Below are 14,681 nucleotides of genomic sequence, written 5' to 3'. Positions count from 1 at the left end.
CTGAGTGAGTGACATTTTGCAGGGTGATTAACAGATTAGATATAGTCTAGCCGCACTCTGCATCACAACTCAGCATCACGTGGGCTTTTTGTCTACTCCAATCAATGCATTAACAACTCAACACCAGATACTGCTCAGAGCCTCTCTGACTTCTCAGGCTCTGCTCACTGAATGTGCATCTGTCTTTAAATGTGCACTCTAATAATTGTGTTGTCTTTGTTAACCTGCACTCTATGGTCAACCTGCACAGTGAGGGTTTCTCTGCAAGTAATTTGGTATGATAGCAAAATGGATATGAGCAAATCAATTAGCATAGATCATTAGCAAACAGCCAGATGCACAGCTCAGCACTTAACCCATCACTGCTTCACATCACTTTGCATGTTAGTGACGAGTATCTAGTTTACTTATTCCCTAAACAAGAGATTGTGGTGATATACGAAATTCAGTGAAAAACAGTTAGCTAATGAGAAATAGCTGAGGCCTAAGGTGGACGACTTTACCAACTTGACTATTTTCTGCCTAATTACTACAATTCTCTTAATAATTTTCATTAAACCTTGCAACGTTGTGTGGACACATTACTGATAATGAACATGGAGCACTGCATAATAGAGTTGGGTAACTAAACACTGATAATGAATATACTGAACTGTTCCCTACATGTAATAAAGTGTGGCAATTAATATAGTGATAATTAACATGCCATATTGCTCTGTGATGCTGTTTTTAAGCACAGATTGTTACTATAGTGGCTGTACATAAAGGTTAATAAAAAAAAAATCTACCGGTATGTATACATTGCTTCAACATTTTAGAAGCCCAATATCTAAGTCATATAGGAGTGTTATTTTCTGACAAATTTTATGTAAATGGCACTATAGATAGCCAAGTATAAATTGTAAGAAAATATATATATTTATGTATAAAACACACACACATAAAATATACACATTTGACATACACAGGCATCCATCTGTGTGCATTCAGTCTGTGAGTCAGGGGGTATTCAGAACGGCCTGTCAGTGTTCCACAGACTGCCTCATTAACATGCAAATTAGCCCGCTCTGTCTGACGATCCTTCTCTCAGACAAGCTACATGGATATGCAAATGCTAACGAACCTCTTGAAATGGCAAGTTTGCTTCGTTAGTGAAGGAACGCAAGGCAGGCGGGGGCTAAACATGAGGGGTTCAAATCTGACAGAAGAAGCAACACAGTGTCTCTTATAGAGTCTATGAGGGGTGATTCATGTTCAAACTGAGAATCCAGTAACCATTGCATCCTACACAAAGCATGAATCAGGATTTTACTATGTCCTCTTTATATATCATTCAATTAAAAATGAAAACCCGTTTATTTGCTATTCTTTCAGTAAATAACTGGATCCTAAACGTCTGTCTCTTTTTTTTCTCTATAACAGACTTGTACAACTTGGCAGTAGGTAGGGGCCAAAATTAAAATAGGCTACACTTCTTCTGCCACAGTTGAGTTTTTAGCACCGTACTTTCCAAGTAAAGGTATAATTAACGATTAAACTATTTTGCAAATAAACAAAGTAAATTATCAAAATTACTTTGCTAAGCGGTACAATTTTTAACTCTTTTGCCCTTTCTCCAACCCCTCTGTGTCTCTTGGTGTCCCTATAACTCTGCATATCTCTCCATATAACCTCTCCGTGTAGCTTCTCTCTATACCTTCTCCTATCTCTCCATATAACCTCTCTCTATAACTCCTCCTATCTCTCCATATAACTTCTCTCTATAACTCCTCCTATCTCTCCATATAACTTCTCTCTATAACTCCTCCTATCTCTCCATATAACCTCTCCCTATAACTCCTCCTATCTCTCTATATAACCTCTCCCCATAACTCCTTATATCTCTCCATATAACCTCTCCCTATAACTCCTCCTATCTCTCCATATAACTTCTCTCTATAACTCCTCCTAACTCCTTATATCTCTCCATATAACCTCTTGCCATAACTCCTTATATCTCTCCACTTAAAGGGAATCTCCAGTGCCAGGAAAGCAATCCGTTTTCCTGGCACTGGAGGTTCCCTCTCCCTCCCACCTCCCAATCCCCAGTTACTGAAGGGGTGAAAACCCCTTCAGTCACTTACCTGAGGCAGCGGCGATGTCCCTCGCTGCTGTCTCCTCCTCCGCGACGCTCCTCCTCTGTATTGCGTCGGCCGGTAGGCGAGACTGATCCTGCCCACTGGCCGAGGAGACCTAATGCGCATGCGCGGCAATGCCGTGCATGCGCATTAGCGCTCCCCTTAGGAAAGCATTGAAAAATAATTTTAATGCTTTCCTATGGGGAAATGAACGACGCTGGAGGTCCTCACACAGCGTGAGGACATCCAGCGACGCTCTAGCACAGGTTTCCTGTGCTATGAAGGAGGAAGTGACCTCTAGTGGCTGTCTAGTAGGCAGCCACTAGAGGTGGAGTTAACCCTGCAATGTAATTATTGCAGTTTATAAAAAACTGCAATAATTACACTTGCAGGGTTAGGAGTAGTGGGAGTTGGCACCCAGACCACTCCAATGAGCAGAAGTGGTCTGGGTGCCTGGAGTGTCCCTTTAACCCCTTAAGGACACATGACATGTGTGACATGTCATGATTCCCTTTTATTCCAGAATTTTGGTCCTTAAGGGGTTAACCTATCTATCTCTATAACTCCTTCTATCCCATCTTATAACCTCTCACTATAATTCCTTATATCCTTCAGGGGTGTACTGAGCATTCAAACAATCAGCAACAAACCGAGAGCCAAAAAATCTGAGGGGATGTATCCACGGTTCAACTGGAGTTCAAATGATAACTTGTTAAAGTTCTCCTCACTGTGTTTGCCAATGCAGCTGCCAGTACCATGAATCAGTGGTGTCTGGTGATGGTTAAAATTGCTAGCACGCTAGACCCTACCAGAATTTGACTCTGTCCACTGACTTGTTGGGCTCTGCTCATTTCATCCCATGTTCTCAACTCCTGACTTAATGAAATGTCATTATTACCTACTCAATACCATAAACATATTGAGAATAATAACCACTCCCCCCTTTGATACTGTTATCCAATGAGAGCCCTAGAAGAAAGAACAATATGTAGGCTTGTCTCTTGGGCGCTAAAAGAGGTGGTGTTATTAGAGTCTGTATAGAAGTTTAACCCCTTAAGACCGCAGCCAAATGTACAAGTTGTGAACCAAAAAAAATGTAAACAAACCACAGATTTTGACTATATGTCTGTTCAACAATAATTTACCTCTTTCATATTAAATGCACCCACACTTATTATATATCATTTTGTTCAGGGGAAACAGGGCTTTCATTTAACATCCAATATTTAGGTATGGAACATAACGTAATATGAATAAAATATAAAAAAATGAGAGAAAATATGATTTTTTTAAAATTTTCTTAGTTCTATGTGACATTCTAACTGTGAATGTCATAATACTGTTTGCTTTTACTGCAATAAAATACACATATTTGTATTCAGCGATGTCTCACGTGTAAAACAGTACCCCCTATGTACAGGTTTTATGGTGTTTTGGGAAGTTACAGGGTCAAATATAGCATGTTACACTTTTCAGTTTTTTCACATTGAAATTTGCCAGTTTGGTTATGTTGCCTTTGAGACTGTATGGTAGCCCAGGAATGAAAATTACCCCCATGATGGCATACCATTTGCAAAAGTAGACAACCCAAGGTATTGCAAATGGGGTATGTCCAGTCTTTTTTAGTAGCCACTTGGTCACAAACACTAGCCAAAGTTAACGTTAATATTTGTTTGTGTGTGAAAAATGCAAAAAACTAATTTGAAAGCCAATTTTGGCCAGTGTTTGTGACTAAGTGGCTACTAAAAAAGACTGAACATACCCCATTTGCAATACCTTGGGTTGTCTACTTTTGCAAATGGTATGCCATTATGGAGGTAATTCTTATTTCTGGGCTACTATACGGTCTCAAAGCCAACGTAACCAATCTGGCGAATTTCATTGTGAAAAAACTGAAACGCAAGCCTTATATTTGACTCTGTAACTTTTGAAAACACCATAAAACCTGTACATGAGGGGTACTGTTATACTCAGGAGACTTTGCTGAACACAAATATTTGTGTTTCAAAACAGTAAAAAGTATGACAGCAAAAATATCGTCAGTGTAAGTGCCGTTTGTGTGCGAAAAAGGCAATAAATTTCACTTTCCCTGACGATATCATTGTTGTAATAAATTTTACGGTTTTGAAACACAAATATTTGTATTCAGCGATGTCTCCCGAGTAAAACAGTACCCCCCATGTACAGGTTTTATAGTGTCTTGGAAAGTTATAGGGTTAAATATAGTGCTAGCAAATTAAATTCCCTATACTTTCGGCCTGGGTTGTTAGGCAGGTCCCGCTAATTGTAATTAATTAGGATACCTAATTATGTAAAATTATTACATAAATATATATGTAAAATTATTATATATACACGTGTGTGTATATATATATATATGTATATATATGTATATAATTTTTTTACTATTATTTTTATTTATATATAGGTATACATATAGTGATGTATACGTATATACTTGGGTATATTATTTCGTTCTACGTGTATTTTGATCTATATATATATATATATATATAGATAGATAGATATATATATATATATATATTATCAAAATACAGTTAGAACGAAATTACACACATATATATTTTTAATTATTTATTTTTTTATTTTTATTTTTTTTACGTATTTACATATTTTTTTATTATAATATATATATATATAATTATGTATATATTTAATCAATATCCTTCTACGTGTATTTTGATATTAATATATATATATATATAATTATATACATAAATATTAAAATACACTTAGTGTATGTGTAAATGTGTGCGTATATATATATATATTATATATAGATCATATATATAATATATATATAAATGATGTAAGTGTATTTTATTTTTAACTCTAATTTTTTTTTTTTTTACATTAAGGGGTTAATAGGGGAGGAGAGGGGCAGAGACAGTGTCAGCCAGTGATTTTACATCACTGGCTGACACACAGGATCAGTGATCACAGTGACAGGCTGTCACTGTGATCACCTCCTGCAGATCGCGGTAATTGGCCACAGGGGGAGTGCCTGGGTGGCCAGGCATGCCCCCCACCGCGATCTGCAGGGGGATCCTGCCTGCAGTTACTATGTGTCAGCCAATAGGCTGACACATAGTAACCTCTGATCGCAGTGACAGACTGTCACTGCGATCAGATCGCAGGGAGAGGCTGTCTCTGCATTCAGATCGCAGAGACAGCCTCTCCCTGCGATCATACTCTGCAGATCGCGGTCACTGACCGCAGGGGGACTGCCTGGGGGGCCAGGCATGTCCCCCGACCGCGATCTGCTGCAGAGAATTCCGCCGGCTCCATGTGTCAGCCGATTTTAAAATCGGCTGACACATGGTAAATACCGATCGCAGTGACAGCCTGTCACTGCGATCGGAAGCTGCAGACCGCGGTCCCCAGGCACAGGGGGGCTGCCTGGGGGGCCAGGCATGCCCCCCGACCGCGATCTGCAGCGGCCATGTTCCGCCGGCCACGTGGGGCTGAAGACCGCCCAGGACGTACTATGCCGTCCTGCGGCGTTTAGAGCCACCAAAATAAGGACGGCATAGTACGTCCTGCGGTCTTAAGGGGTTAAACAGCAACTGGATGAATACTTGCAAAAACAACATTTAGGGATATCATTTTAATATGTGAAGCAACAGCTTCTTGATCTGACTGCCATTCTGGGGTTGAGATGGAATCTTTTCCTAGTATGTTTATTCTTTGGGATCAACAGCAAAAAACAGCCTGTGTAATTATCAGGGCCGGCCCGTCCATAGACTGCGGTGGAGCTACGGCTCCAGGCGGCACTCTGACAGGGGCGGCTCTTTGCACGGGTTGGGACCGCACCGCACGGGTTGGGGCCACCCGATGGACATATGCAATGAGGGGCCCGGTCGTGCACTGTGGCGCTTTAACATCGCAACTGGGCCCCTTTTATCCTGCACAGCATATCACGTTCTCCCAGGTCACTCACACAGCCCTGCGGGAGGAGGAGGAGGGAGCCAACTCCCACGAGCCACAGCCAGCAGAAGGTAAGAAGGTTTGTATGTGTGTGTAGCTGTGTGTGTGTGTGTGTATATATATCTGTATGTGTGTAATGTGTGTGTGTAGTGTGCATATCTGTGTGTTTGTATGTGTGTAATGTGTGTTTGTGTACGTGTAATGTGTGTATCTGTTTGTATGTGTGTAATGTATGTGTATCTGTGTGTTTGTATCTGTGTAGTGTGTGTATCTGTATGTGTGTAATATGTGTATCTGTGTTTGTAGTGTGTGCATCTGTATATGTGTAATGTGTGTGCATTGTGTGTGTGTGTGTTTGTATTTGGGTAACGTGTATATCTGTGTGTATCTGTGTATGTGTAGTGTGTGTATCTGTCTGTGTGTAGTTTGTGTATACGATATATGTGTAATGTGTATCTGTGTGTGTAATGTGTATCTGTATGCCTGTGTATCTGCATGTGTGGCAGTGTGTGCATCTGTATGTGTCAGTGTCTGTATGTGTCTTTGTATATGTCTGTATGACTGTGTATCTGCAAGCGTATCAGTGTGTCTGTACATCTGTATGTGTGTCAGTATTTGCATGGGTGTCAGTTTTTGATACAGATACTGACACACATGCAGATGCACAGACACAGATACAGTTGCACAGACAAACTGATACACATGCAAAATCAATGAAATGGCATTAGAAATCCTGTTAGAGCAGTCTAAGCATGTCTGAGAGGTCTATACCCAGATAATGTAGTGTGTTTCAAAAACGCCCCAAAATGTTGACATAATTTGTTCTCCAGCCTCTTAGCATTTTCTCTGTCAGTAAGAAGGGGGATTGACGTGCAGACGTAATCATGACAAACACCACATTTTTTTCAATAAACTCTTTGACAATGGTCCTTACCACAACAATGGATTTTTTTTTTCTGGGGGCTCTGCCTTACTTTCCTCATGAACCTGCTTCCACTGCCATGATAGGGTCCAGGTTTCATAGATGTTACTATTATCTGGATGTCCGGCCGTGCTTATATGCTGAAGCCCTAATTATATCACTAACTATGTGCTGTTATAAACAAACCTAGCTAGATATGTAGGTGAGCAAGCAACTTACTTATCAAACTCTGGATGTTCCAACAAAGGTAAAAATACAGGTGCACTGCAACTAACACTGGTGGAAAACAAGTTGCCTGTATATTTATTTTCAAATCCCGTCCTAGTAGGTCAGCTCATTCTAACACACCTGTATCCGTGACGGAGGGCAGAGTTGAGAAATCTGGCATTATATAAATGTCTTACGTGTAGTAGAGCTGTGTCAATTATAACATATTATGCATATACTATGCTATGTGAGGGTGAGTACCTGCTCAAGCATGTGTTGCAGCAAATGAACGTTAATTCTCTTTGTCTTACACAACACAGTGGGGCCTTACGGCACGGAAGGGGTTAGTACGATGTTATCTCTCCTGTTGAATCCTAAACCCTCTGACAGGTTTGCTGTTTTTGATAAGTTCAGGATGGCTGATCTCATGTCTCACAGAAAAACAAAATGGCATTTGGGGTTTGTCTTTTTTATCTACTGACCCTTCTCTCCCTCGTGTGTCTCTCTCTCCATGGGGAAAAGGTCAACCTGTGTCCGAACGTCAAGCTGCCCTCTGCAAAAAGCCATTAAAACCTTCCTTGGTAATGAGCAGGCAGAACACTTCGCTTTATTGTTAAACTGAATAAGCCTAATAAAGCTAAAACCTGTCTGTCTATATGTATCTATCTATCTATCTATCTATCTGTCTGTCTGTCTGTCCGTCTGTCTGTCCATATCTATCTGTCTTTCTGTCTATATCTATCTATGTATCTATGTAATCTATCTATCTGTGTGTCTGTCTGTATCTATCTGCCTGTGTATGTGTCTGTCTGCATCTATCTGTCTATCTGTCTATATCTATCTATCGATCTATCTGTCTATGTCTATCTATCTATCTGTCTTTCTGTCTATATCTATCTATCCATCCATCTAATCTATCTATCTCTCTGTGTGTCTGTCTGTCTATATCTATCTGTCTGTCTGTCTATATCTATCTGTCTGTCTATATCTATCTGTCTGTCTATATCTATCTATATGTGTGTCTGTCTGTCTGCATCTATCTATCTATCTATCTATCTGTGTGTGTCTGTCTGTATGTCTGTATCTATATATCTGTCTGTCAGCCTATTTATCTTTATCTAAAAGTTATCTGTACAATGCATTTGCTTGCTCAGACATATAATCCCCTTAAACCCACATTAGATGCTTCCGTATACCTATAGACACATTCCCAATAACATATAGCAACTGATTTTCTGGGAATCCCTTCTAACATGAATAACAGCCTGCTTACACTATTATACATAATGTGTCATTTATATTGCAGTAATACAAACTCCTTTTTTAACATTATTTTCCTTACAACAACAATGTGAATTAGCTGCCTATGTACATGCATAATTTACTATAGAAACATATATGGACCTTATACAATCATACACGATCGTCATCTGTTTCGCCATGCATTTCCTTAGGGTCCGTCTTTAACATGCAGCAGCAATCTCTTACATTCCTATAGGAACCCCTTCTATATTTCATTAGTAATGTCTGAAATGATTTAGAACCGCACATTAGTCTTTAGTTAGTGTTATCCGCACTTATATGATTTACTTTTTTTATATACACTAACCTGCAATCAATGCAATCTATTTCTGGAATGTAATCAAATTTCAATAGTCAAAGCTCTTCAACATATTTGATATCCTTATATGCATCTTTGTGTGTGTGTGTGTGTGTGTCATATTTCACATACGCATTTTCCATAAACTGTATACAGAATAAGAAGAGATAGTAAAAACTCCATTTGAATTTCTATTAGATCTTCAGCCCTTTGGCTAGGAGTCTTTAATGTTCAAAGAGCTGTGGGAGGGAGGGGAAAAGATAGGGTATAGCAAGGAAGTTAAGAGAATCATAGCAAAAAAAAAAGAGAAGGGAGAGAAGAGGAAACATTCATCGGAGGGCATGTGGTGGGTGAGAGAATCTGAGATTAGAATAAGATATTGCAGAACATGCAACTGTTCGATGGCAACATATACAGGAATTTTCCTATAGTGTTAATACGTGACTGAACTTGTCTGTGTTAAGGGAAATTACGTTAATTCTATTCTGCTATTCTGTTTCGGGCAAAATAGTACACGTATTTACCTATATAGGGAGCTGTCATTTTTGGAGACAATGTACCAGGACCCTTGTACATATGATGGGTTATTAACTAAATTGGGAATTAACAAAGGAGTTTAAAATGTTCTGTCAAAAGAGCTGAACTACAAAACAATAGCTGAATTTAATTCTGTTTCCAATTTACATATTAATTTAGGTGTTAAATAGGCCCAGTAAATTATCCTGCATATAAGGGAAACTATATGGAAACTATTTTTTGTGAGGAATTTAAACTTGGAGATTCATTTTGGGCCGAACTGCCAGATGCCATGAGGCTGATTCTCAGGCAAACAGACATGCACAAGCCTGAACAAGATAACACTTACCAGGAAAGGTTAAAGGATCTTAACATGTATAGCTTGGAGGAAAGACGAGACAGGGGGGATATGATAAAAACATTTAAATACATAAAGGGAATCAACACAGTAAAGGAAGAGACTATATTTAAAAGAAGAAAAACTACCACAACAAGAGGACATAGTCTTAAATTAGAGGGACAAAGGTTTAAAAATAATATCAGGAAGTATTACTTCACTGAGAGGGTAGTGGATGCATGGAATAGCCTTCCATCTGAAGTGGTAGAGGTTAACACAGTAAAGGAGTTTAAGCATGCGTGGGATAGGCATAAGGCTATCCTAACTATAAGATAAGGCCAGGGACTAATGAAAGTAATTAGAAAATTAGGCAGACTAGATGGGCCGAATGGTTCTTATCTGCCATCACATTCTATGTTTCTATGTTTCTATGTAACATGTACAGTTTGGATGCTGTTCCTGGCACTAGAGAAAAAGAGGGATGGGTATGAGAAGAGGCTTATTTTTGGGGGTGATGGGGTAAATAAGCAGGTTAGCTTCCCAAGATGGACAAGAGGTCTGTCCAATCATGTGGCCTGGATCTCCTGTCCAATCAAGACTATTAATCAAGACACTAAATGTTGATTTTTTTCACAGACCAAATTAAGTGACCAATGGAAGGGTAAAAAATTAAGAGCAATAAAACAACTATATTTCCAAGCAGGATTCTTCAAGACATTCTGATTTTTGACCACTGAGGGAGACAGATCAGCAGTGATCATGTGTGTTTGCCCTTGCTGTGCCTGTGTGTGAGTGGGAGATAGCTAGGGCTATTGATTCTAGTATCAGACTAGGTTTAGCCTCCTTCTGTATTTAGCCAACAGCTACTACCAGGAGTCATTGACACAACTTTGAGTGGGAGATAGAACATTGACAGGCATTTTGTCTTTAAAATAGTACCTCTTTATTATCCTGGGTCATAGACTAGGATTAGCCTTCTGCTGTATCTAGCTAGTAGCAACTGCCAGGAGTACTTGAAATTATTTTGAGTGGGCGGTAGGAAGTTTGCAGGTATTTTGTCGTTGATCCCAGGACCTAGTGTGATACTAGAATAACAATATACAGTAGATAAAAGTATTATTTTTGTTAACTCCAAAAATAACTTTCGGATTTGTATATTTTGTTGGCCCAAATGAAAAAAGTAAAATAAAAAAAGATTATCCATGTAATTAAGAGAAAAAATCTAAATGGAGATTATTATTATTATTATGATATTTATATAGCGCCATCAAATTCCGCAGCGCTTTACAATGGGTAGACGAACAGACATGTAGTTGTAACCAGACAAGTTGGACACACAGGAACAGAGGGGTTGAGGGCCCTGCTCAATGAGCTTACATGCTAGAGGGAGTGGGGTAAAATGACACAAAAGGTAAGGATAGTATTAGACTAGTGACAGTTGCAGAACAGGAATCAGTCAGGAGCTATTAACAGTTTAATTGATACGCTTTTATGAAGAAGTGGGTTTTTAACTATTTTTTTGAAGGAGTGGAGACTGGGTGAGCATCTAACGGAGGAGGGAAGCGAGTTCCACAGGAATGGTGCAGCCCTCGAGAAATCTTGAAGGCGAGCATCAGAGGTGGGAGTAAGGACAGAAGATAAACGTAAGTCTTCAGCAGATTGTAAGGGCCTAGACGGGACATGCTTGTGTATAAGGAAGGATAGATAGGTGGGAGCAGCATTATGTAGCGATTTGAAAGCCAGAACCAGAATTTTAAATTGAGCTCTATATATTATAGGAAGTCAATGTAGGGACTGACAGAAGGGTGAGGCATGGGAGGTGTGGGCGGACAGGAAGATGAGCCTCGCCGCTGCATTCATTATCGACTGTAGTTGCCAAGTTGGGAGCACGTAAGACCACTTAGAAGCGGATTACAGTAGTCAAGGCGAGAAAGGACAGTGGAATGGACCAACACCTTAGTCGCATCTGGCGTTAAGTAGGGGCGGATGCGCGCAATGTTTTTGAGATGGAAATGACAGGATTTGGCGATAGACTGAACATGAGATTGAAAGGAAGCTAGTGCTCAAAGTGAATAATGCTTTTTTTTTTTTTTTTTTAAGACTGAAGCAAGTTTGATACTATGAAGATAATTAATTATAACTTGCAAAAACATGTCTGTCTCCTATGGTTATAGGTAACGCTTTGCATCCTCTTATAACCCTCTATATAATTTTCTAGAGAAAAATATTTATTTTGAGTAAAATCTCCAAGGTTCGGTCAGGAAAAAGTAGAACATTTAAATTGCCCTATAACAATTGAAGAAATAAAGACAGCTATTGAAAATGTAAAACCTAACAAAGCATCGGGTCCATTCGGATATTCAGCAATGTTCAATAAAATTCTGAGCCTCAGGTTTCTCTAGTGTTACTTAGATTATTCAATGATCTTAGAAATGCAAATGGTTTCCTGAAGAAATACTGAAAGCTGCAATCTTATCAATTTTAAAATCCGATAAAGATCCAAACTTTGTATCCAACTATCACCCAATCTCTCTGATCAATACTGATGTTGTGGGGTGTAGTATGAACTCGGATTCGTTCAGGGTGAATAATGGAACACGTCAAGGTTATTCATTATCCCCGTTACTATGTATACACTCTCCTTTAAACCATTGGTAGCACATATCTGCCAATCACTAAATATTAGTGGTATTTTGATGGCATCTAAAGCGTGCAAGATCATGTTATACACGAATAACATTATCTTCACTCTTACTTATAGATAAATCTATACCAGTGTTACCAGAATGTTGAGTGATTATGGTTTATACTCCAGTTATAAACTGTTTATGAGTAAAACTCCGGTAATTAGATATTAGGTATTGGGAAAGGACATTTGGAGGTGTTAAAATCTAAGTATGGATTTACTTACCAATCAAGAATTAAATTACTTGGAATAAAAATATGTTTTCCTTTGAGCCAATTGATTAGGAATAATTATAATTATATTCCTATGGAATTTAATACAACTATTGAAAAAAATAGAGGTATTTATTAATTTATTGGTTAGGAGGGATTAGTGTGTTCTTACTTATATCCAAAGATGGAATATCTGTTGGGTACTATTCCTTTAGAAATTTTGAGAAGTATTTTAAGATTGTTTTATAAACATTTTTGAAATTCATATGAGGCTCTGAAAAAATTAGAATATTTAATTAAAATGGAGAGAACATATAAGGATGGGGCAATGTCTTTTCCAGATATTTTTGACTTGGTGGATGCTATTATGTTTTCACTTTAGTTGGCTTGGAAAATTGATTGAGACAATTTTTCTTCTTGGTATTCTTATAAAAGGTCATGTTGTGGAGATATTGATCCATTCTTTTTATATTGGATTAAACCCGAGTTATTTAAGAAAATGTAGATTGAAAGTAGAATTATCTCTGATATTTGTTATACAATAAATATATTAAGAAATATAATTTCCAGAAAAGCAAGGTATATTATGTACCAGACACCTTTAGATATGGTAAATATGGATTTAAGATATTTGAAACATCAAGGAATCGTTAATTTAGGGGACCATTGGGAAGGTGCTTTAATAAGAAACTTTCATCTATTAAATGAAATGTACAATTTACTATCCAAAATGTTACATATTTAAGATTAGTGCATTTTCTGAGAACTAAAACAGTGATAGAATAATCTCTATTAGATACATTACTTGATCTAGATAATAAATCCAAGTTAATATCAAGCATAAAAAAAAACTATTTATATTTTGAAATTTGAAGGTAAACTGAAGTCAGCAGTCAAATTGGAAGATGATTTGGGTCACGTTTTTCCATTAGATACTTGGTTGTGGTCTTTCAGATCATTCAAAAAGGTGATTCATTGTGTTAATATCTTAGAGACTCGACTAAAAAATCATAGATGTTATCTAGTCTCTCAAAAACTGTTATGCTATAAAATTCCAACTATTGTTGAAGATGTAATTTCGAACTAGCTACTTTGTTTCATATTTAATGGAACTGTAAAAACCTATTAAAAGTGAAGTTGATTTTAAGTAAGGTCCTGGAAGATATCATGAAGGTACCAAATACAATGAATGCTCAGTTATTTTTTTTCATATTGATTTACCAATGATACCTAGACCCAAGAAGTATTTTATTATTCATATCATCATGCCCATTAAAGTATGTTTAGCAAGGTATTGAAAAATAAATGTAATCCCTGAATGGAAATAATTTATCACGCAAATTAATTATCAGTTCATTATGGGATAAATAACTTTTAAAGTATTAACAATCTATATCTATATAAAGAGATATGGAACCCTTGGTTATTATTTCATTCCCAAAACTGTTTTTATAACCCCCATGTTGTCCCCTCTCATGGTGCAATATAGACCTGTTACTGGCGATTCAAAGATCGTTGTAACTACTTATAGTTCTCTCTCTTCTTTCCTAGTAAAACTATTATGTAGGTATTTTTTTATGTTAGGAGGGTTGATTCATTCTTACATCGTCTTGGGTTATGCTGTTTTTCCACTTCTTAAAGGAGAACTATAGGGTCAGGAACACAAACATGTATTCCTGACCCTATAGGGTTAAAACCACCATCTAGCCCCCCTGCCCCCCTCACGACTCCCTAAATATAGAAATCTTACTTGTATTCAAGTCTGGAGCTGCTGGCTCTGTCCCTGTTTCGCTGACATCATCATAAGTGGTAGCCTGAGCAAATCACAGTGTTTCCCCATAGGATTGGCTGAGACTGACAAAGAGGCAGATCATGGGCAGAGCCAGCATGATTCAAACACAGCCCTGGCCAATCAGCATCTCCTCATAGAGATGAATTGAATCAATGAATCTCTATGAGGAAAGTTCAGTGTCTGCATGCAGAGGGTGGAGACACTGAATGTTTGGATGCATTTTAGGCAGCCATGACCCAGGAAGGATCTCTAACAGCCATCTGAGGAGTGGCCAGTAAAGTTATCATTAGGCTGTAATGTAAACACTGCTTTTTCTCTGAAAAGACAGTGTTTACAGCAAAAAG

Source organism: Pelobates fuscus, chromosome 1, assembly GCF_036172605.1.
Source record: "Pelobates fuscus isolate aPelFus1 chromosome 1, aPelFus1.pri, whole genome shotgun sequence".
Taxonomy (NCBI): domain Eukaryota; kingdom Metazoa; phylum Chordata; class Amphibia; order Anura; family Pelobatidae; genus Pelobates; species Pelobates fuscus.
Note: the sequence above shows the minus strand (reverse complement) of the source record.